The 22,223-nt window shown below is 44.5% G+C and overlaps 1 long non-coding RNA gene across 1 annotated transcript; it reads right to left on the bottom strand.

Moving 5' to 3' along the window:
• Positions 1–282: 282 nt before the first annotated feature.
• Positions 283–20,650, bottom strand: LOC137331173 (uncharacterized). The gene is made up of 3 exons (XR_010965382.1): positions 20,586–20,650; positions 7,334–7,422; positions 283–1,177 (listed from the first exon to the last, which is right to left on the bottom strand). It is a non-coding gene; the product is annotated as an uncharacterized lncRNA (long non-coding RNA).
• Between the last annotated feature and the right edge of the window lie 1,573 nt (positions 20,651–22,223).

Raw genomic sequence — 22,223 nt, 5'->3', positions numbered from 1 at the left:
GGGTGGTGGAGGCAGATTCAATCACAGCCTTCAAAAGGGAACTGGATAAGTACTTGAAAGGAAAAAATTTGCAGGGCTACGGGGATAGGGCGGGGGAGTGTGACCAGCTGGATTGCTCTTGCATAAAGCCAGCACGGATTCGATGGGCCGAATGGCTTCCTTCCATGCTGTAACTTTTCTATGATTCTATGAGTTTTGACACGCTTCTGAGACTAGTGACAAGATGATGCATAAATGCAAGTTCTTCTTTTTCTCTGACGAACAAGACTGATGATTGTTAAATTATTTTATGAAATTATTTATACTATGCACAATATATATGCATGTCCATTAAGGCAGATGTAAATGTTTTAGTCTATATTTTCAGTGTGGCTATGAATAATATTCAAAGACATGTTGTGACAGTTTATGGATAGTCCGTTGTGAATTGAGCAAAATTTTAACCTTATGTTTCTACAGATAATTCTTCCATAACTTTGGGGTCAATACAACTGAATGCCATCTTGATGGTGGATGAAAAGGAGATGTCCGTGCGCTCAGAATAATTCTTAAAGAAGATAATCCCAACCAAAGGCAGTAGTTACATAGATATGGGCAACAGGACGTTGAATGTGCTGTTGAGACACTAGCTTTTGTATGGAGTTATCCTTTGTAGGGCATCACAGGGGACCATGAGCATTCCATGGAACTACTGTGACATTTTACTTTTTGGTCATTTGATGGCACACACCAATCTCTGGTCCAGAAGGTCTCAATCCTCTGCCTCTTCTGGCCTTGATTTGGATGCCAAAAGCCAAAACACACAGGCATTTTTAGTTGAACATCTTCATCACATTTGCAGAGCAATCAGGAGGCAATGCGGACATTTGAAAAATTAGTGGAATCTGTGCAATGTGGTTGCAATGTGAGAACAGAGCACTTGCATTTTTTAAAGCAATATCAAGGGATATGGTTGCTTCATTGGCCAATGTCCAACACATACTTGTCCTGATCCAGCCATGCTCCTCTTTATCATCCTGGAACATCATCATTCAGACTTCCACTGAGTTAGCTGAAAGCCAGATAAGCAATATTGGGCAGCATCCAACAGCATAAATGGCTGATCCCACTCCATCTCAAGGGTGACCCTGTGGTTGTATCTGTATCAAGAATTCTTCCCAAAGCTCACAGGTTAGTTCTGTTCTTGGTAAATAGAGAAATTATAAATACTTTTAGAGTCATTTCTCGTTCTGATCAGTTATTTTACCACAAAAATTCATTCTTGATACAGTTAAATATTTCCAAAATCTCAGCGTTGCTCCAAAACATATAAAAGTACTTTTCACGTACGTGTTTTAAGGTTAGGAAGTATGCAGAGAATGAAAAGTCATTCAATATTTCATATAAAAGGTAACAGGTCGAGCTCAGTGCAACATGACATACGATATCTGGAATTATCTGTCACATGTGGTCCTGCCTAATAATGTGAGCCCGGCCTTAATTAACATAATATCTGACAGGTGGCTTGGATCGTGCTATTTCACAAATAGAAGTTAATTGCCATACTCATAAATTTCCACATGCACATTTTTCAACAGTGGTCATTTATACTAATGCAGTGATGATGGTGCAGACAAGATTTACGTTGTGAAAGTTTAGCACTCAGCAATGTTTGAAAGACTGATAGGTTTACTGCTAGAATTTATAATGGAAAAACAACATTGTAAAATGTATTATAAACCTAATGATAAATTTTAAATGGCACTTTATTTTCCTTGTGCCTTACAGACTGGAGGTTATAAACCTGGTTGAATTGGGTTTTAATTCCACACTTGGCGGGAGTCTGTAATTCTAACAAACTAAATCGTGCGGTGTCTGCAGTTGATTGAATCTGATGAAATGGTGATTTTGATGCAGCATGGAAACACTATTTGGTCCAAATAAGCAGGGTGGAAAATCAGTAAAAATGTGTTTTTTTTCTGTCAAAACCCAAATTGGGTGGAGAATTTACAACATTTGGAAAATAGACTCCACGGCATCAGGAAATCAGACACACAGAGAATGACATGCATACAGTACCCCATACTGCCAGGGAATGCAGTCCATTTGCAGTTCGAGAATGTCGATGAATTGAACACTTAGCACCTACAGACTCGAGGAGCGATCAGGCACTCACACTTGTTCTAAATTATTAGGGAACCAGAATGGTACGTGACCATCATAGAAAACAGACTTGTATCCTGTAAAGGGGGAAGCTGATGTGGTGCAGCAAGAGTGCAGGGCGGCCAGCAGTGCATGAGAAATGCACCCTCCGTGCGCCATAGTGCAGTCCTTTCCTGTCCAGTCGCAGAAGCATAGAAGCTCACAACACAGTACAAGGCTGTTTGGCCCATCGTGTCGGATCTTTGCTAGAACAATATGGAACTAATCCCACTGCTCTGTTCTCTCCCAATAGCCCTGCATCTTCCTGTATTTTAAATATTTATCCAGTTTTCTCTTAAAAGATGGAATGATCTCTACCTTAAGCACTCACTGTGCGAAAATTTTCCATGCTCCAAAAACCCTCTGCATAAAGACATTTTTCCTAACCTCTCTCCTCAGTCTCTTAGTGACAATTTTACATTGATGATCCCTTGTCACTGATTCCACAAACAGAAGAAATAGAGTAGCGGGAATAGGGTATTTCTCTATACAATCTATCAAAACCCCACATAATTTTAAAAACCTCTGTTAAATCTCCTCTTAGTCTTCTCTGTTCCAATGGAAACAGTCCCAGTATCTCATCGCATTTAAAAAGTACTTGGATATGCACTTGAAGTGCCATAATCTACAAGGCTACAGACCGAAAGCTGAAAAGTGGGATTAGGCTGAATAGCTGTTTTTCGGCCGGCACAGACACGATGGGCCGAATGGCCTCCTTCTGTGCCGTAAATGTCTATGATTCTATCTCAAATCTCTTATCATAACGATAGTTTCACATCTAAGGTATCCTGCTGTTGGATAATGACACTCAAAACTGCTACCAATCATAGTCGGTAATACACAATGTCATGCATTCAGAGAGAGAAATGGCCTTGCCTCTTTGATACTTTACTTTTGGGTCCTTCCAGGGTACTCATCATTTCCTGGACTAGATTCACAAGTATTTTATTGGCTGTAAAGTATTTGGGAACATCCTGAGGTCGTGAAAAGCACTATATAAATGCAGGTTTTTTCTTTCTTTCGAGATGGTGCCCGACCTCTTGGTGCCAGTGAGTGAGTATAAGAGGTCCAGTGCAACTTTATCCTCCCATTGTTCTTCTCCCTGTGTGTGTGAAAGTGAAAACCCTTTGATCAGTGCCTGCATCGGACTCTACAACAAAGTTTAGGAAGAGACTACGTGGGGAATCGCATCTTACCATCATAAAACACTGTGGGCTAGAAATTGGGCCGTGTAGCGCCCGCTGTTTCAGCACTACACAGCCTCCCGAAGTACCAAGGTGGCATCTTTGCTGCACACAGATGTTTCCAGTGTGACGTGTGCCGGATGCCATCTTGGTATAGGTTTTAGCACATGCGCAAATACCGAACGCTGGCAGCGTGTAAAATAGGGAGAAAATGCGTACAATCAGTGTGCAACGTTGATTTAAAGTGATAGACATCATTTTGGACCTTAAAGCTCAGCTCAACCCACTGTCTTAACCATGTACACCTGAACATGTCTTAGAGAACATAAGAGCATAAGAAATAGGAGCAGGAGTAGGCCAAACGGCCCCTCAAATCTGCTCTGCCATTCAATCAGATCATGCCTGATCTCCAAACTCAACTCCACTTTCCTGCCTGATCCCAATATCCCTTGATTCCCCAGAGTGCCTGGAGGACCCCACACCAGCGCAATTTAAAGGGACCATACAGGTGTTGCAGGTTGGTTGCTGGACTATTGCTTCTGGCTGCTGGTGGAATAGGAAGTTTTTTTTTGAAGCTCCCTATTCTTACTGAGAGTTGCTACAGTACATTTGAGAGTGCTTTGGCAGGTACTGCCTTATGGTTCAGAAAGTTCCAACCGTGGTTGAACAACATTCCTGGCAACCATGGGTGGTCTGCTAGGGCTCTCGCTGGGCATTGAGCACAACTGGGTGCATACAAACAGGCCACGCACAGCAGGTCGAGCTGCGAGGAGAGGGAGGAGGAGGAGGCGCAGGGCACTGAGCAGGAGGCCATATCCAATGAGGGTCTTCCGGGACCAATTCGCTTACCTCAACATAAGTGAGGAGGATTGCATCCATGGCTGAGGTTCACCAAGGAGACCGTGACAGAGATCTGTCAACTGGTGCGGCCACAACTGCAGCCTCAGAGCAGGGCTGCCTGTGGCTGTGAAGGTCACTGTACGCTGAACTTCTACGGCTCAGGGTCATTTCAGGACTTTACTTGCGATATTTGTAACATATCGCAGTATGCAGTGCACTGCTGCATGAGGGAAGTCACAGACACACTGTATGAAATGAGGAACAGGTTTATCACCTTCCCTCTTGACAGAACGAGCGAGCACGGGGGTTCGCTCGCATTGCTGGCTTCCCCATGGAGTAGGTTGCCATTGACTGCACACACATTGCTCTGTGTGCCCCACATATCAATTCAGCCATCTTCGTCAATTGAAAGGGCTTCCACCCCATGAGTGTGCAGCTAGTGTACAACCACATGCATCGGATCATGGAGGTCCATGCCCGCTACCCTGGGAGCAGTCACGACACTTTCGTTATGCGGCAGTCCAACATGCCAGCTATCTTTCACCCGGCTCGGCAAGTTAAAGGCTGGCTACTGGGCGACAGGGGCTATCCCCTCACACAGCGACTCATGAATCTGGTCAGAAACCCACGCACACCTGCAGAGCAGGTCTACAATGAGAGCCATGCTGCCACACGCATCGTCGTGGAGCACACCATGGGCCTCAGCAGTCCTGGTGATCAGCTGGAGAACAGATTGCTGGAATGCTGTGACGCCCTGGAAGCCCTGTTCCACAATAGTCCCGAGAGCCACGATATCAGCAGACTGAGCTTCTATTGCAGCAGTCTGAGCAGCAACCATAGCTTGTAGACCTTTGATGACATCGTTTTGCGCTGCAATGGAAGCCGCGACATCGGCCATCAGGCGTTGCATCACGGTGGGATCCACAGGTGCGCTAATGGAGGTGACCACCCATTCCATGTTGCTCCAAGCTCTCCTCTATGCTCCTTGACATTGTGCACAGGCCTTCTGGCAGGCTTTCCAGTGCCCCAAGCATTTGGTGGTATATGCCCATCAGCCATCTTCTGTAGCCTGGCCCATCAAAGTCCTCATCTGACTCCTCTGCAGCAGAACTAGTGAGCGACCTCACCCTCCGGCGAGCTGGCACCTGCGGTATCCGCTCCCCCCGCCCCAGCTCCTGCGCACTTGTGCTCGGTGTCTCAACACGTGCAGATCCCTCCTCTAACCTAGCCTCTAAAGGACGCGCAGCATCAGTCTCTGAGCTGGTGGATGCGAGTGACAATGTGCTTTCAGCGTCCTCCTCCTCGGACGTTGCTGCCACGTGTTCTGCAATGACAAAGGGAAACAGGTTGAGTTGTGGAGCGGGGAGAGGAGCAAGTAAGACGTGCATGTCGACAGCATCTGCAGAACGTGAGTCAGAAAAGATTACGGGAGGAGGGAGATGTGGGAAGGGTGAAGGAGCATTAGATATGCAGAGACCCCCTTCATCGGGACCTCCAGTGCGGCATGTGTTCAAGGCTGCAGTGACGGCCCGGCCAGTGATCTGAAGCACAGTCTCCTCCGAAGGGCTGTGGATGTGTAGGGTGCCTGTCCACCCTCAGGTCTCTTCTGCTGCTCGCTGTTGTGCATCACCTTCTCCTGCAAGACAGAGGGCAGTGTGTCAGTGAGTATCCTGCAAAGTGTGCGGGTGATGTGCCTGTCATGGTCGAATAGCTGCCAGTGTGTGTGACCTGTGAATAGTGGTTGTGTGGCCTGCAAGTGTGGTACTAAGTGCGGGTGAGATGCAGCATGCCAAGTGCAGCATTGCGTATGGATGGGCAGTGTTTGTTGGTGGGTGGGTGATGGGGGGTGTGATGCATGGAGCAGTGATGCAGTTGGTAGGATGTGCCACTTGACACCTGCATTCACTCACCTTGACCACGCGTGTCAAATCATTGAACTCCTTTCAGCACTGCACCTACCTGCATGGTGCAATGCTCTTGGCATTCACTTCCTGGGCCACAGCCTCCCAGTGCCTGCAGAACTGGAGTCTGGAGGGTCTCCTGCCATCCTGCAGGTACATGTTGGCCCTCCTTTCATCCACCCCCTCTACCAGGGCCTCCAGTGCATCATCGGAGAAGTGTGAGGCCCACTCTTGCGCCGGTCCTGCCATCCTTCCGGCCATCTTTCCCTCCTCCCAGTGGGCTGTGCATGTCCCATTTAAAATGTGCACCTGCACCTTTAAGAGGTGTAGGCTGCTGATGACGTGCGCTGTGCACGCCCCATTTCTGACTAATTAGCAGGCAGCACGAAATTCATGCGCTGCCTGCATCGGGGCCATCGGGCGCGAGTTAATAGCCATGCCCGATAATAGGCCTTATCCGACTTTTTTATCCCCCCAATGTACTGGAACATGCCAATTCTCTAAAACTGAAGGTTTTTAATTTAAAGATACAGCTGCATTCAAATGAAGAGAAAGAAAGGATGAACTAAAGAAAGAAAGAAAGAACTTGCATATATATAGCACCTTTCACGATCCCACAACAACCCAATGTCCTTCACGGCCAATGAAGTACTTTTGAAGTGTGCTCACTGTCCTAATGTAGGGAAACGTGAAAGCCAATTTTCATACAAGGTCCCAAAAACAGCAATGAGATAAATATCCAGATAATCTGTTTACGTTAGTGATGTTGGTTGAGGGATACATATTGACCGAAACAATAGGACAACTCCACTGCTCTTCTTTAAATAGCCCCATGGGATCTTTTACGTCCACCTGAAAGGGCAGGTGGGGCCTTGGTTTAACATCTCATCCAAAAGACAGCACGTCCTCCCTCACTACTGTGCTGAAGTGTCAGCCTAGATTTTGTGTTCAAGTACCTGGAGTGGGGCTTGAACCCACGATCATCTGACTCAGAGGGGAAAGTGAGCGAAGGCTGACAATTAAAGGAAGAAAGAACTAACTTGCATTTATATAGTGACTTTCGCATCATTAGGACATCCCAAAGTGCTTCACAGCAAATGAATTATGTTTTGAAATGTCGTCACTTGTCGGCAAAATGATGCTCCAATTTGGCACAACAGAAACACAATCTTCTTGGAGCCCTAACTTTAATCCCTATTTTGACACAATGGGCCAGAAATTACTCACCTGAGGATGTCGTCCCATAATGGCGTCCTCTCCAACCGCCGGCGAATCGATTGCACACGTTTACGAATGCGCACATGTGCAGTAAAACCCTGAAATTGCAAAATTCCTTCCATTGGTTCGCCGGCAGTTTGACAGGTATAAATTAAAGGGCCACCTACGCTACAATCTATAACATCAGCTAACATCAGGAAACATTCGTAAACTTACCCATCTGCCCAGCTGGAACGAAGATACTTACGCCACCAAAAGGTACGCTGGAAAATACCAGCCCCACACTACTTTTTAAAACAGTGACTGTTAATGACTGTGAAACAACAAAAAATTAAATTCTAAAAATGTGGAATGTCAAATTACTCTTATTTTAATATTTTTTGATCATTAAAAAATAATTTAAAATTAAAAATTTTAATTTTTTTAACTTTTAACTTCTGTAAGTTTCATTAAATTAAATCATTTGCTTGGCTTTTTATAATAAGGTATGTTAAATTTTTATTTACACTAACATGGAGAATTTCACTTTAAATGAATGATCTTTACTTGCCTGATTGTGGGCGTGACTTCTCTTCCTGACAGATTCTGTGGGCGTGGCTTCCATTCCCACAGTCTCTATCGATATGAAGGAACCCGCGCTGAACTTTAAAAAATTTAAAATGGAGCAAGTGGACGTCGGAGACCACGAGGTAAGTATTTTCGTAGTCTTTGTTCACAGGATGTGCGGAAAGCCTTGCCACACCGGTTGGACCAAGTTCCAGCCCATTGTGAATTTCGATGCAGATTTAGCACTGATCCCAATAACACAGAGTACAAAGTTTTTAATAAATCCAGATGAGCACACAGCATGACTAACTTCATTTTGGTACAATCCAAATGCAGCCAAGCCTAGAAAATCTGAACCTTGCCTGAAATGGGATGAAATTCTTTTAATGAGAAACAGGATCATTTCTTCTTTTCTTTTTGTAATTAACAACCCGCTAACGAAATTGCTTCCCCAGAAATCGCATGTTTCAAAGTCGTACATTCGTTCAATTTTGTTCGTGGTTTTCTAATTATAAAGAAGAAGAGACATTTTCCTGTTTTTCATTAAAAGAGGCATTCCAACCCCAAAATGCTGCTTCATTTTCTGTGGCAACATGAAGATGTGATACAGTGCTAGCTTGTAAAAAAAAAATTGATTCAATGTATCTTCTCCAATTTTATCTCTCCTTCAGAGTCCTGGATCCTACACCCCATATAGAGAACAATGTTGTGTACTACAAATACTTCTGTGGTCTATGCCATTACCACTCTTCTACCAACCAGTAAGATGATTTGAGATGTGATCTGAGGTAGACGCCTATTGATTCAGATAGATACAACATAGGCCATTCAATATATCTTGCTCATTCAGAAAGAAAGAAACTTTGTTGAGTTCCTCGCTGATTAGATATCTTATCGCTAATGTGAAGATTCACGGAGGAATAGAACATTTTGGCACAGGAGGAGGCCTTTCAGATTTTTTGTCTGCCCTGTATAAATTACATTTAATATAGTAAAAATGGTATGGCTCTGTACGTTTCCTGTGTCACACTTTGCTTACAATTTTATGTCACATAATCACAGGCAAAATCCTAGGCAAATTTTCTTTATCATAATAGCACTTGATTAACCCAAATTTCATATTCAGAATACAGTGACAGGTGAACAGGTAGGGGACAAACTAATCAGTAAGTAACAAAGAGGAATGAAAACCATTAATTGTGAAGTTCAAAGAATGATGAATGAAAAGTCAACAATAGCTACCAATTAAAAATAGGAGGCAAATTATTCCGAATATTTTTGTGAATTTTTTTTCGTCTGCTGTCTTGGACTCTCACCAACTGAGAAACTTACAACTGGGAAAAAAAAAGTTTGTAATACAATAAGTTACAAAATTTACAATAAAGTGATTAAACCCACCTGTAAAGTACAATTTTCTATGTTTAAAATGTGCGTAGAAATGTTTTTGTTTGGATGCCAAAGCTTCTCTGAGAAGCCTACAGCTTCAGTTTATGGGCTTGCCTAGTCAACTCACGATGGGTGGTCATTAGGATTGCCAGCTCTGGTTGGACGGATTCCTGGAGGTTTCATCACGTGACCTCCTGCCTGCAACTGCCCTGCCGCCATGCACCCGCCATTGGTTGCCCAACACGTCCAACATCCTGGCGTGCTGCCTTCCCATGCCAGGAAAGCGAACAGACTCTTTGTTACCTGATTGCATGTTTCTTAACTGTCAATAAAATAGTCTTTTGCCCCATCTCCAATATTTTTATAATGGATAAATGAAAGCGTTCAAAGAAAATGAAAAGAAAATACACAATTTCTCTTAATTCTCCTATGATTTTTCTCACACGTTGATCGCAGCAGTGTCCGAGAGATTAATATTTAATTCCTCAAGACTCCAGATCAATCTGGGAGGATTGGCAACCCTAGCGGTCGGTGTAAGGAGCACGCCCACCTCTCGCTTGTTGTTGCAACCATGAAGCCCAAGTCACTTTGGTTAAGCTGCTCAATTCCCACTTGTTCGTCACAATTGCAGTCCTATGTACATCATATTATCCCGATTTGTATATTACAAATGGCCTCCCACCTGAACTAGGTAGGCACTCTACCTTAGGACCCAATGCAAGATGATGGCGGCTGAAGCGTCAACATAAATAGGGCCGTAGGTGACCCAATGCTATTTTCAAGCCACTACCATTCTGTTTACACTGTGTGGAAGCACTTAACCTGAGTCTTTTGATTTACAAACATAGGAATTGCTAGATGAAAAAAGACTAAGGTTCATCTAGTTCTCCTTCTACCATCCTGGTAGTCTCATGATACAACAATAATCATAGCAATCAATCTCTATCAATTAGTCTACAACAGAGCCAGACATGATGTGAGGAAACCCCAGTGGTGGAGATCTTCAGGAAACCATGGGTCTAAAGTCACCTGTTCTTTCCAAGTATGCTATACTTTTAATCGGCATCTTAGAAACATAGAAAAATTTACGGCAGAGAAAGAGGTCATTCGGCCCATCGTGTCTGTGCCAGTCAAAAAAGAGCTATTCAGCCTAATTCCACTTTCCAGCACTTGGTCCGTAGCCTTGTAGGTTAATTGTTTTAATCTTGTTTTAAAAGTCTATGTTATGCTTCTTTCAGTTTGCTTAATACTTAAGGAATTTTACAGCTGGTTATTGTAACCCTGAAACTTGCAGCCAGCAATCACTCAGCTCACTAACTGTTTAAAATTAGATTTTGGGTTAAATTTATAGTGAGCAGAACAGATAGCCATTGTACAAGCAATCCTTAGAGTAACTGGTTGGAATTATACACCATGCTTGATATTCCCTTCCATTGACTTCAGTGGAACGGAAAATCGGCCATGTTGTATAATGGACAGTTGATTCGATATTGCATATTTTACACCATCGGCCAAAGTTAAAATTACTCCCCTCGAGAATTTTTCAAAATATCCTGGAAGACGAAAGAGTAGATTTTAACCAACACATACAATACCCAGTATTAACCATGGTTGCATACTGTACTGTCACTATCATTCAAGAATGTGTTTTCGAGCACCGTAAAGTAATTCAGACGAACTTTTCACTTTCAGTCACCATGAAGAATGAGACTAATTAGTCTGCATGGGAGAATGTCTTTCATAGCTGCTTCTGATTTAAATAAATACTTATTGCTGAAAGTGTAGCCACGTTGAAAGCCACAAAAATGTATTTAGTCAAATTGCTGTGACCCGGAGGTCAGCCCGCGTGTTCTTTGTCCTGTCAATCTGTTGTGCTTGAACTTCAGCATGGATCAGCTCCCTTCTTCCCACTTCGAGCAACTGAGTTATATGAGTTGCTTTTTTACCACAAAAGAGTTTTTCTGCAGATTATATTGTACGGTATGGTATGAAATGGGAAGTTTAGTCCATGATTCAAAATGCCTGCATAACTCCTGCAGATTTGAAGATATAAGTATCACCAGTTGGCATTTTAATTGCCATTTTATTTTAATGGTGCATTTTATAGAAATTAAAACCACTAAAAGTTTCCTGATTTGATATCCACAATTTATAAGAAGAAGTTTTGTTTAATTTTTCTTCATTTATATGTATTTTTCATTTTCCCTTAACACCAGCAGGACTATCATTTTGGAATCAGGAGTTTAGCTGTTCCAGCATCGTACTTGTCATCTCTCATGGCATCTCCACTCATTAGGTCTCGAACACCAACAAGGTTATCTCCACCACTTCCTCATTCCCTTATCACCCACACCCCCTTACTTTATCTCAACCCCACTACCTTCAGCATCCACCCATGGAAAAAACTGTCCTCCAGAATTCACGTTCAAATTCCCAAATCCCTTTCGGTTGTCCATCTCACCCCATCACAATTTATTTAATACTGTTAACCTGTTAAACTGCTCCCTCTTCTTTGTTTTTGATACCCTCATTCCCACCAAATCATTCACCATTACCAACCCTTGCTGTTCTCCCACTACAGTCTACATCTTTGCTCCCTAAGTCAGAAGGCCAACAGACTTGAGTGCACCTGGCACACAACTGGTCTAGTCATTCATCACCAGATTTGGCTTGGCTACGTCAGGCATAACCGTTCCTTGTTCTCCTCATCCAAATCCTTCTCCTACTCCAGGGTCATCTTACAGGGCAAGGACAAACCAAGGCTCCTTTTCTCCATAACTAACCTCCTTCTCAACACCTTTCTCCCAGCTCCTCCACCCTCACTTCCAATACAAATTGCAAAAAAGCTCATGGATTTATTTGTTTCTAAGATTGAGACCATCTATACAGCTGCCTTCAGCACTAACTCCCCATTCTCTCCCTCGCTGCTCCCAATCCTTCTCCATTTCCCATCTACTGTAGCTCCAAGCTCTGTAATTAAGCAGTCTCTCTCCCATATTCCCCACATGCCCTCTCTAAACTTATCTCTTCCATGCTCTCTTGATCTCCACCCTACCCAACTTCTGACTACTCAATTTTCCCTCTTGGCTCCCATACTTGATAATACTGTTAATGGTTCCTTTGCTTAGCCACCATCTCTCCCCCTTTTAAAGGCAGTGTCATCACACCCTCCTCAATGTGTCCGTCATCTCCTACTTTCAACCTATCTCTAAAATTTCTCTAAGGTCCTTCAATGTGTCATCTCCACCCAACTCCATGCCCATCCATCCATCTCAAAACTTACTGCCTGAATCTCTTCTGTCCAGCTTCCGCTCTGCTCACAGCACTGAGATTGCCTTGGCCAAAGTCACGAATGGCATCTTCAGTAATTGTGACCCTGCTGCATTATGCCTCCTCATTTGTCTTGACCTCTCAACAAAGTTTAATATAGTCAAGCATTCCATCCTCCTCCATCAATTCTCCTCCCTTATCCAGTTTTGTGGGACTCCCACAAAAGGCAGCCAGCATATCTCCAGTGATGGCTTCTCTTCCCAACCTCCCTTCATCCCATCACGGGCAGTAAAGCCTTCAGCCAGTTTGGCCCTGCTCTCTCTACCTAAAGCCCACCACCTATCCATTTCTTTCTCCTCCTTTAAAAACTTTCTCAAAACCAACGATATTGACCAAGATGTCGGTCATCTCATCTTACCCTCCCTTCATGACCTGGCGGCCATTCCTCCATTTTATTTATTTATTTTCTTCCCTTTTGGTAAAGAACCTTAGGGTGTACGACATGAATCCAAGTTGTTGTTGTTACAGTTCTGTAGCAACCAATACAAGATTTAAAAGCTTGATTGGAAACAGATTTCGCTGCTAGAAAATGCTACAGGTAAGTGATTGCTTAGAGACTTTAGTTTAACTCTTCCTCATAGAAGTGTACAGATATTTAAAAATTATCTGTAAATGCTAGCAATACGCAGCAGGTCTGGCAGCATCTGTAAAAAGAAAAAAACAAGTTCATGTTTCACAGGTAGATCCTGCATCAGGATTGATGTAAATTTTCTGGTTTTATTTCAGATTGTCAGCATTTTCATTTTATTTAAAATTAAACTTACTGTTTGTCTAGAAATCTTCAATGCCTCCTACAGGTTTTTTGAAGTGGAAAATTCATGATATTTATGATATCACTGAATGTTCAGTGGGTGATAGTGTTAATCCGCGATTGTGACGAACGCAGTAGACACGAATGTCTGGGCCTGGAGATAATTGAGAGATGTTTTTGAAGAACTGTAAGAATTCCACTTTCTTTTAAAAAAAATATATTTCTGTAGTAATAGTTTGAATGATTTTCAAATTTAGCATTGTTGTGCTTCAGTACCAATTGTATGTGTGGCAAATAAAACAGAATCATGCTGTGCCTTTAATATGGTAGCATTCGAGGAGCTGTACTTGCCTGTGTTGGTCTTTGTGAGGTTGAAGGACAGACCATTTACACAACCGATGAACGAGGCTGGTTTAAATTCCCAGTGAGCTCCGAACATTCCTTTACGATCCGAGCTAAAACAATTTGGATATATTTAGAAACAAGCCTGAATTTTGGCTCAGTTCAGATTTGGCTGGGCTTGCCTCTTTTAAGAAATATAATACGATACATGTGGACTGCAACATTTAATTTATTGATGCTTTTTTATTTGGTCCAGTCTGTGCTCGTCAAGTTGATGGATGTCAGGTCTGGGAATCAGTACACTTTCCACTTTGAACAGCCGGTGTCAACATCAAGCACTCTTAGGTCAGGTAAAGCATAGGTTAAGATAAAGGGGGGAACTTCCTCTACTCTCATTGAGCAATGTAGCTTAACCTCAACCTCAGACGATCATCCCCTCCCCCCAATTGCGCCAGTGTGACATTTCCAGTTCCCACATCAATTAGCCTTATAACCTCTAATACCACCAATGTTGTGCAAAAAGTAGGCCAGGTTTAAATCAGGCCTACTTCTGCTATTATAAAACAATCCAGATAGTCCAGTTCCAATTTGGTACTTGATGCACACGGATGTCTATAAATATAAATTGGCCCCTTCTTTACTATGTAACTTCCTCCAGCCCTACAACCCCTCGAGATCTCTACGTTCCTCCAACTCTGGCCTCTTGTGCATCCCCCACCTCCTTTGCCCCACAATTGGCGGCCGTGCCTTCAGCCGTCGAGGCCCTAAGCTCTGCCATTCTCTACCTAAACCTCTCTGCCTCTCCGCTTCTCTCCTTTAAGACACTCCTTAAAACCTACCTCTTTGATCAAGCTTTTGGTCACCTGTCCTAATGACTCCTTCTTTGGCTCAATGTCAATTTTTGTCTGATTAGACTCCTGAGAAGCGCCTTGGGACGTTTTACTACGTTAAAGTCGCTACATAAATGCAAGTTGTTGTTGTTGTAGATCCCTGCTCATCTGATATCCCTGTTAATTAATTCCCCTTTGTCCACCACGTTCTGTCACTGTTACCATCCCACCTTGTGTCAGCTTGTTACCATTAAAATTCGAACAATGTGTGATGTCTAAGACTGTGCATGCATTCTGGATAAGCCTGCTCCATTGCAACAGGACCCAAACTGGGAGCGCCCAAACGATCAGACTCCATGCCATCATAATAAACCAAGAGACACAGCTATTTCATCCAAAGTATTTTTGTTCAACATCTCAAGCGAGTAACCACATCAAACCAACCCTTCCACAGGGGTGGTCTACAGAAATATAAACCACCATGACACTGGACTGCATAATCTACTCTCCCTGTGGTTTGTGGGTGATGTGGTCAGACATGATTGAGTGGTTCATTTTACAGTAATCGATCGTGGAAATTTTTTAAACTGTTTTTCTCATGAGAGAGAGAGTGTGCTGAACGTCCATGTGACAAAATTATGAATTCATTCTGTCATCTTTAAAGTCAGCTAAACCTTTATAAATCAATGGTTAGTCCTCAGCTGGAATCCAATTTTGGGTACCACACTTTAGGAAGGATGTCAAGGCCTTGAAGAAGGTGCAGAAGAGATTTACTAGAATGGTACTAGGGATGAGGGGTTTCAGTTATCTGGAGAGACTGGAGAAGTTGGGGTTGTTCTCTTTAGAGCAGTGAAGGTTAAGGGGAGATTTAATAGAGGTGCTCAAAATTATGAGGGGTTTTGATAGAGTAGATAGGGCAAAACTGTTTACGGTGGCAGAAGAGTCGATAAGTCGGTAACCAGAGGACACCGAATTAAAATAATTGGCAAAAATGCCAGTGGGATGTTAAGGAGGAGAAATGTGCTTAATCAGCGAGTTGTTATTATCTGGAATGAGCTGCCTGAATGGGTGGTGGAAGCAGATTCAATAGTAACTTTCAAAAGGGAATTGGATCACTACTTAAAAAGGAAAATTTGCAGGGCTATGGGGAAAGAGCAGGAGAGTGGACCAATTGGTAGCTCTTTCAGAGAGCTGGCACAAGCATGGTGGGCCGAATGGCCTCTTTCTATGCTGTATGATTCTATGGGCGCTAAATTGGGCCGTTTAGCATCGGTTGTTGCGCCAGACGCCATCTTGGTATAAGAGTTAGCACATGCGCAAATTCCGAACGCCGGAAGGATGTAAAGTAAGGATAAAATGGATACTTGCTTCCACCAGCTCAGAGACTGACACTGCGCGTCCTTTAGAGGCTAGGTTAGACGATGGATCTGCACTTGGTGAGACACCGAGCACAAGTGCGCAGGAACCGGTGCGGGGGGATCGGGTACCACAGGTGCCAGCTCGCCGGAGGGCGAGGTCGCTCACTAGTTCTGCTGCAGAGGAGTCAGATGAGGACTTTGATGGGCCAGGCTACAGAAGATGGCTGATGGGCGTACACCAACAAATGCTTGAGGCACTGGAAGACCTGCCAGAAAGCCTGCGCACAATGAGATGGGCCATGGAGGAGTCCAGCTCCAACTTGGCGCAGAGCTTTGCACAGAGCGGGTGGTCACCTCCATCAGCGCACCTGTGGAACCCACCATGATGCAGCATCTGATGACCGATGTCACAGCTTCCATTGCAGCACAAACATCTGCCATCCAAGGTCTGACTGCTGCATTTGCAGCTCAGACTGCTGCCTTGGAAGCTCAGACTGCTGCTATCGTGGCTCTGGGGACCACAGTGGAACGAGACTTCCAGGGCATCACAGCACTCTGTCAATCCGTTCTCCAGCCGATCACCAGGAGTGCTGAGGCACTGCCCCGGGAGAGTGGCAGTGGCACCATGGCAGTCGGACCCGCTGTCCTCTCTCAGGACAACAGCATTCCTGTTCCCACCCCTGCCACTTCGCCAGTGCCCTTGTTGTTGTCTCTCGGCCAGCCAGGCCAGACTGCTGCAGCCCACGCTGAGATGCAGTCTGAAGCCTGGCCCTCCTGGCCCAGAGCTGCTCGAGGTCGTCCTCCAAGGCCATCTGCATGTTCCTCCATTGAAAGCCAGCAGCCTTCCACCACCCATGCTCCAGCCACTGGGGAAGCCTCGTAGGAGCACTAGGATAGGTGAAGGCACACGGACAACAGGCACTAAGGGAATGCACAAGGGTGAATAGTTCTGTTATGTTTGCATAATTTCATTTATTCATCGATAAATGAGAGTTTGATTTTGCATTTGGTGGTGGTTTTTATTTATGCAATGAGCTGAGAGGGACACCAATGTATAATCAGATGGAGGGCGATTTGATTTTCTTATGGGAGCGGAAAGGTGGGGAATGTAGGACTGTTGGTGAGTTGGGGGATGTAGTTCCAATTATTGATCGCGGGCACGGATTAGGCGAGCACGCAGAGCCCTTGCAGACAAGGCGTGTGGTTCCTGCTGCACCCTTGCGTCCTCCTCCACTTCCTCTTCTGGCTCCACCCCCTCCTCCTCCTCCTCCTCAGCCTCTTCCTCCTTCTGCTCCTCTGCCTCTTCTTCCACGGCCTCCTCCACCTCTGGCTCAGGATCTTCTGCAATCATTGGTGGCAAAGGCTGGTCCCTCATGATGGCGAGGTTGTGCAGCATACAGCAGATCACCACGAATCTGCCCACTTGCTCAGGGGAGTACTGCAGGGCTCCTCCAGACCGGTCTAGGCAGCGGAAGCGTTGTTTGAGGAGGCCTATGGTGTGCTCCACAATGTTGCGCGTGGCAGCATGGCTCTCATTATAGGCCTGCTGTGCACATGTGTGTGGGTTCCTGACTGGTGTCATGAGCCATGTCGCAAGGGGATAGCCCTTGTTGCCCAGACTTGCCGAGTCGGGTGAAAGATAGCTGGTACGTTGGACTGCCGCATGACGAAGGCGTCGTGACTACTCCCAGGGTAGCGGGCATCGACCTCCATGATTCGATGCGTTTGGTCGCACACCAGCTGCACATTGAGGGAGTGGAAGCCCTTTCGATTGACGAAGATGGCTGAGTTGATGTGCAGGGCACGCAGGGCAATATGTGTGCAGTCCATGGCACCCTGCACCATGGGGAAGCCAGCAATCCGGGCGAACCCCCATGCTCGCCTTTTCTGCTCATCTCTGTTGAGAGGGAAGGTGATGAACCTGTTCCTTATGTGGTACAGTGCGTCTGTGACTTCCCTTGTGCAGCAGTGCACTGCATACTGCGAGATGTTGCACATGTCACCAGCAGAGGCCTGAAATGCTCCTGAGCCGTAGAAATTCAGCACCACAGTGACCTTCACAGCTACAGGCAATGCTGTCCTTGCCCTGCTCTGAAGCTACAGTTGTGGCCGCACCAGTTGACAGATCTCGGTCACAGCTTCCTTGGTGAACCTCAGGCATCGGATGCAATCCTCCTCGGTCATGTTGAGGTAACAGAATTGATCCCGGAAGGCCCTCATTGTATAGGGCCTCCTGCTGAGTGCCCTGCACCTCCTCATCCTTCGTCTCCTCGCAGCTTGACCTGCTGAGCGTGGCCTCTCTGCCTGGTCCCAGTCATGCTCAATGCCCAGCAGGAGCCCTAGCAGACCGCCCATGGTTGGCAGGAACGTTGTTCAACCAGGGTTGTAACTTTCTGACCCGTAAGACAGTACCTGCCAAAGCACTCTCAAAAGTAGTGTAGGAACTCTCAATAAGAATAGAGAGCTTCAAAAAATGCTTCCTGCTCCTCCAGCAGCCAGAAGCAATAATCCAGCAACTAACCTGCAACACCTGCATGGTACCTTTAAATAGCGCTGGTGGGTGGTCCTTCAGGCACTGTAGATGGTCGGGGATAAGACTGTGCGTTGAGTTGAGCGCTAAATTCCGAACTGGTGTCTATCACTTTAAATCAGCGTTGCACACTGATTGCACGCATTTTCTCCCTACCTTACATGTTTCCAGCGTTCGTTATTTGCGCATGCTTTAACTCCTATACCAAGATGGGGTCTGGCGCACGTCAAGCAGGAAACGTGTATGGGCATCCAAGACGCCATCTTGGATGTTGGAGGGGCCGCGTAGTGCGAAAACAACGGGCGCTGCACGGCCCAATTTAATGTCCCAGCATGCCTTTAAGAGATTGGGGCTCTCCCTGCTGGTGGAAAGTGCGAATTGCATTGAGTCTTTGTGTCAATACTGATTTAGAACACTGCTTGAAGGGAAGTCCTCAGGCCTCATGAAGGTCTCGTCCTGCCTGCACAGGAGACATTGGGCACGGGGTAAGAGCGGATTGTGCTACCCCTGCTCAATAATAGGCCCTATCCAATTTCTCCCCCTATGTTTCTCTGAACAGGGATATTCCTAAGTTCCTTGCTAACTAGACTACTTACACAGGACCTAAATTCTGCGTACATTTTAGCGTGGGGCAGATATTGGGATAGGACCAGGTTCCGACCGATCTGTGCCGCATTTTTTGTCTGTTGAAACATTTGCCGGAAATTGGAGCAGGTGCTTCTTGCACATGCTCACTTCCATGTAGACATCAGTAGAGGAGAAGGGACTGCTGGGATGACACCATCCAAATTTCTGCCAGTTCTGCCTCAGTTGCCCAGTGCAATGTACACCTGCACGAAGCGGGCATATCTGCTTGCCATGACTTGACCCTGGCAAAAGTGGGCCCAGTACAATTTAAAAGGCCGCTTTCCATCAGTTGCCATAGGGAAACCAGCCTAATTGAAAATGGGTCACTTTCTTTAATTTTTCTGAATTCTCCCATCTTTAACACTGTGGCAAAGCCTTGCAGCGATCAGTGCCCTGGTTGTGCCCACGAATGTCCCAATTTAAAATACTCATCCTTGTGTTTAAATACTTGCAGGATCTTACACTTTCCCTTCTCTTTAACCTCCTGCAAACTTACAATCTCCCCAAGCTCTCTGTTCCTCCAGCTCTGGTCTCTTGTGCCTCACTCTCTCCCTTTGCCCCACTATTGATGGTTGTGCCTTGGGACGTTTAGGCCCTGTGCTCTGGAATTCCCTTCCTTATCCTCTTCCCATCTCCACCTCCCTCTCGCCTTTAAGACCCTTCTGAAAACCCACCTCTTTGACCAAGCTTTTGGTCACCCCTTCAAATATCGCCTTTGGTTTGACATCCATTTTTGTCTGATTATGCTTCTGTGGAGTGCTTTGGGAAGTTTTCCTATGTTAAAAGCATTATAATAAATGCAAATTGTTTCTGATGTTGCAGATCTAGACATTGAAATTGCAGCCTCAAAACTGTGACATATGCTACAGATATTGCAAGCACCAGCATTGCTTTCAATTCCAGCAGTTCGTTAAACCTTTGACTTGTGTAATATATACATTCCTAAGTTCTCCAAACTGTAGACATTCCTGATTGACCCAGTCAGTCCAATAGTTGAAAATGATTAAATGTGATGCAGTGAGCTGTTAGTTCGGTGCTGTATTAGAAAGAACCTATTTTTAAAAAATACTGTTTGGCGAGTCTGTAATAGAACCTGTGTGATTTTATTTTAAACAGCTCCCGCCCCCCCACCCCATAGAAAGCCCTAAAAATAGTCTTCATATAAGCAGGAAGATTTCCCGAATCAAAATTATTGTGGTAAAACAGAGCTTCATAATCAGCAGTTAAACTTTCTTATCAGCACACATTGGTTAACCTAAGTCAAAGAACTGGTTGCAAATAGGCTGCCCGCAGTTGTAATGTTGCCCTACAGGTACCTATATCAAACAAAAAGTAAATCCATAATGTAAAAAGTCACTTGAGCCGTAACCAGTTGATTTATCCCGTGAGAAAAAGCTCTTGCGTAAATTATGCTATTGAAATATTTGACACAAACTATTATGATTCAGTCGCTGCCAGTTTACTTCACATATCTGGTGTATATCACTAAGTGCCATATCTGTTCACTCAATTATGTACTGGATCCATTTTGACAAGTGAAAAAGAACAAAATTTAACTCACTTCTTATCTATTTTACATCAAAGATCGTGTGCTGAGTTTCATGTGGTAGTGTTCATGTGTCAGAATTTTTGGTGTTTGAGGAACACAAAATGTTATGCCAGAACTACGCAAACAGCAACTGTGTGAATTATTACTGAACCAAAATTAATAATCTGTGATATTATTGATAACTGGCCAGAGAGTACAGATGAAGTCAAGATGTCCAACGGCAGTCAAATTGATAAAGAATTTGAAAATGGTAGCAGTTAACCCTTCGCTGTTGTTGCGTCACTCCAGAAAAATGACTAAACAAATTAGACTTTGCGGAAATACCGTTGAGCGTTTTTGACGCTCTGAGAAGAAAGCAGCCATGAATGAACTTTTCTGAAAGAATAAAACCCTCAGTCACCAGGTGCGAGCACTGTGGCTGCAACACTTTTAAATAAACAGCTGGATTCTTTCTGCTTCTTGATGGAATTTCAATTCAGTTCTACCTGACAGCTCACAAAAATGCAATTTTGTTCTGAAGTGACCCTTAGAAATGCTGCATGAAAGAAAAAAAGAAAGAACTTGTATTTATATAGTGCCTTACATGACCTCAGGGCGTTCCAAAGTGCTTTACAGCCAATTAAGTAATTTTGGAAGTGTAGTCACTGTTGTAATGTAGGAAACGTGGCAGCCAATTTGCGTACAGCAAGGTCCCACAAACAGCAATGTGATAATGACCAGATAATCTGTTTTAGTGATATTGGCCAGGACACCGGGGAGAACTCCCCTGCTCTTCTTCGAAATAGTGCCGTGGGGTCTTTTACGCCCGCCTGAGAGGGCAGACGGGGCCTCGGTTTAACGTCTCATCTGAAAGATGGCACCTCCGACAGAGCAGCACTCCCTCATTACAGAATCTGATGGGGGGTTTGGAAGGGTAGGCTAGATGGACAAATGGTCTTCTCCTGCCCAAAACATTACAATGTAAGAAAGCTATCACCCTCAAAATAGCTCTTGTAACTACATGATGAGAAAATGGCTTCTAGTCTTCTGACTGCATGAATGATTTCTGGGAAACGCAGTAAATTTGAGTGAATCGCTGACATATATGAATAGTTAAAACAGTCACAATTAATGTGTATAACTCGCTATTAATTGATGACATAGTCTACCTCGGATAGCCCTAACACACACAGCACTTGTCAAACACTCTAGCTAACTATCAGCATCCTTATGTGCATGTGTTATGAAGCTTGCTGCCCAATGGTCAAGTAAAGTGTGTCTATCTCACAGACTGACTTCTCAAAGGCGAGAATATATTTGAAAGGGTTTTTTTGGATATAAGAATCTGACACATTTGATGGTTTCGGCTAAGCCACAATAGTTGCATAGGTAAAACCAGCTCCATTGGTAGTGTACCTACGTAATTCTGATGTGGAGATGCCGGTGATGGACTGGGGTGGACAAATGTAAGGAATCTTACAACACCAGGTTATAGTCCAACAATTTTATTTTAAAATCACAAGCTTTCGGAGATTATCTCCTTCGTCAGGTGAGTGAGTGAGTGAAAGGTTCTCAAATCGCATATCTTATATTAGGCTGGGACACGCTCACACCAATCAAAGGTGTCGTTGGTGTTCAGACAGGTTAGCCACAAAAACAGTTTTGAATACA

The sequence above is a fragment of the Heptranchias perlo genome, chromosome 13, assembly GCF_035084215.1.
Source record: "Heptranchias perlo isolate sHepPer1 chromosome 13, sHepPer1.hap1, whole genome shotgun sequence".
Lineage (NCBI taxonomy): Eukaryota > Metazoa > Chordata > Chondrichthyes > Hexanchiformes > Hexanchidae > Heptranchias > Heptranchias perlo.
Note: the sequence above shows the minus strand (reverse complement) of the source record. Positions and strands in the feature narration are given on the sequence as shown.